Raw genomic sequence first — 3,150 nt, 5'->3', positions numbered from 1 at the left:
TTAATGCAATAGAAATATGGGAGATATTTACATCATTTTTTTAAAAAATACCTTTTTTTTTCTGAAAAAGGTTGCTAGTTTATTTGAAAAATCTAGAGTTTTTTAATTTTTTAAAGTAGTAAAATTAAAAAATTGCATTAAGTAGTTTGTAATTTAAGTAACTTATTTTAAGTTATCAATCTATTAAATGTTACAAAATGTTATGTCATATTTATAATAAATAATAATGGTTTTACTATTATTAGTTATAATCATGTCAAGAAAATTCTCAATACTTAATTGTACCACAAATTATTTAACATCAACTTCAGAAGAAAAGCTTCATGTTTACATGTTTTCAAGTGACCCACAAAAGTTACAATATTGGTTGTCATCTATTCTAAATGCGTTTAAAAAAGTAACTTCAAATATGGGTGTGTGTGAAAAACACTTACCACCGGGCTGCAAAATGCACAAGTCTTCTCGATCAAAGTTTGAGGTAAGCATTTTTAAAGTTGTTTTTGTTGATAAATCTTACAAATTGTAGAATTTATTAAAATTATTTTATAAATTTGTTAAAATTAGTCATTGTAATACAATGAATAATTTTATTAGTTACTTTTTTTTTTGGGTTCTTATTGATCCCCCATCTATTTTTCCTGGATGCACATCTTAAATGGTGCGCCAAACAGCCTCAACGCAACCAAGATCTACAAATATAAATAAAATTTCTTTAACATCACGAAATGCAATACCTGATGAAATGGATGATTTCCATCAAGTTGATTTAATTAGATTTTATGATGTTGAAATAACGATTGTCGTCTGAAGTAAAAGAAAGGTAACAAATATTTTTTCCTTGTTTTATGATATTTGTTTGCTTTGATTTAAAGCTTACTTGCTATTAAATCTATTTTAGATTTCCTCAATACTTTGCATTCATTGAAAATTCAAGTCATATTGTTTGATGTTTCTTGATCATGTCTGCCCGAAACAATATTTTCTGTTGAAGTTAATTGTCATTCACGTCAAGTTAATATTTATTGTAGGCATACAAAAGTTAACTGTTTTTCTCATCTCTTACTCGGTGGTCACAGCTTGAAGCTATTGTCAAAAGAGTTTGTACCTCTAATCCTGAAATAAAAGATGTGGTATTAAGTTTGATTAGTCAAATTGAAAATAAATACAGTGACGCTTCTAAAGAAATTTCTTTCCTCATTGAACAACTACGCCTCACCACTTATTCTCCATATAGATGTCGCTTTTCTACTTTATGTATACGTTGTGCACTTGAGCTGTATTTGTCCTCCAGATGTTGTTATAGACATTTAACAAATCTGGTTTGTTTGCCCAGTCCAAAGACTCATTTCAAAATTAGGAAGAGTTTGAGAAGTTGGAAATAAAAAAGAGTGCAATGATACAATCAAAGTTGTTTTTGAAAATTTTAATAGTAATGAAAGGCGTTGCTGCCTTCTCTTTGATGAGATTATTAAACCAAGTGTTTGTTTCAGAGGAGGACACCTTATTGGATAAAGTGAGGACAATCCCACTAAAATTGCAAAAACATTATTAGTCTTTATGATTAAACCTATGTTTGGTAAACCTTCTTTTGTTTGTAGAATTGTACCAATATTCAAACTGTCAGAACACTTTCTTCACGATTTGATCATAAACATAATATAAACAAATAATTGATGCAGGAAGAGAATTATTGTGTCTCTTATCAGATAACCATCCCACAAATCAAAGTGTTTACCAAAGTTTTGTTGTTAATAAAAGTTTTCAATGGCAAGATGTTATAGAAAAAGAAAAACCAGTTATTATGCTACACGACCCAGTTCACTTGTTTAAAAGTATAAGAAATAATTGGTTTACGGAAAAAACACAAATAATTAGTTTAAAAATCAATAATCAAGCTCTCTCTGGTGATTGGTCTCACATAGTTCAATTATATAACAGACAGAAATTGTATGTTGCCAAAACTACAAAGCTTTCACACTAGTCGGTGTACCCTAGTTTGATTGATAGACAAAATGCTGCAAACATGGTTGCTGCATTTAATGAAAAAACCGCTGCATCATTGAGATTCGCTAATTTTTTTGGTTTAGTAGTCCCTGAAATTTTAATTGTAAAGCTCTTGATGTTTTTGACATTTACGACGTCAGGCGCAAGTTATTCCAAATATTAACAACCCTGAGGAAGAAACAACGATATATTATATAAACTAGATGTCAAACTTTAGGGTTTTATAGGAAGATATTTTCTATCTTGATATAAAAAAATTATATTTTACATAGGGATATTTTTTTGTTTAGTCCGCCATTTGTAAAAAGGGCAAGCCGATGTGTGGAATAAAGGTTGAAAATGCAAGTTAAAAGCATCAAAAGTTCCCAATAAATTAAAGATAATTCAAAAACGCATTTTAATAATTATAAAATACTTGTAAAAGTTTTTTTATGAGCCTTATTTATTAATAAGTATTATAACTCATAAAGTGCTTCAAAAGCGTCTGTTGTTTTATTTTTCTATTCTTTACTCCCTTCTAATCGGAAATGAATTTAGGAAAATAACTTTACTTCCTTCTAATTGGAATTGAATTTAGGAAACTTAAATTATTATTTTACAAGTATTTTAATTTCCTCTGAAAACTTTTACATAAATATTATTTGTATTTATAATATATTTACTTCATTTTTAAGAAAATAAAAATTAATATTTGTTTACAAATTTAATCCGCTATTTGTAAAAAGGGCAAAAGCGGCTTTACTTTTCGAATCGAAGTTAAACATCCAGTATATATAATTAATATTTAAAGAAACTTTTCTTTTTTATATAATTTTCAAAATCTTTTTACTACCCCTTACCGTAAAAAAACTCTAATTCCGGATGTAACCTAATTCCGGATGGTTTTAGTAAAAAGTTTTATAACTCCCTTGAAAAAATGAATTTATGAATAATTTTTTTAATTAATAAATGTCTTTACCAGACAAAACGAAAAATATAAAAAAAAAATTATATAAACTAATGCAATCATGAAAGATTTCAGTTTAAAATCTCTCATAACTAAAAAAACAAAAAAAAGGAAAAAAATAACTTTGACTTGCAACAAAAAAATTAAAAAAAGTAAAAACACTATTTTGTGCAGAATTTTATGCTGATTATTTTAGCCAA

General features: G+C 27.3%; 1 long non-coding RNA gene across 2 annotated transcripts; it reads left to right on the top strand.

Annotated features, from left to right (window-relative positions):
* Positions 1–180: 180 nt before the first annotated feature.
* On the top strand, positions 181–2,271 carry LOC136090541 (uncharacterized). 2 transcript variants are annotated; one of them, XR_010643479.1, is made up of 3 exons: positions 181–478; positions 595–820; positions 899–2,271. It is a non-coding gene; the product is annotated as an uncharacterized LOC136090541 (long non-coding RNA). The 2 variants fall into 2 exon arrangements; XR_010643478.1 differs by lacking the exon at positions 181–478 and having other exon boundaries at positions 486–820.
* Positions 2,272–3,150: the final 879 nt, after the last annotated feature.

The sequence above is a fragment of the Hydra vulgaris genome, chromosome 14, assembly GCF_038396675.1.
Source record: "Hydra vulgaris chromosome 14, alternate assembly HydraT2T_AEP".
In the NCBI taxonomy this organism is placed as follows: Eukaryota; Metazoa; Cnidaria; class Hydrozoa; order Anthoathecata; family Hydridae; genus Hydra; species Hydra vulgaris.
The sequence above is the reverse complement of the archived record's forward strand: the minus strand, read 5'-3'. Positions and strand labels throughout refer to the sequence as shown.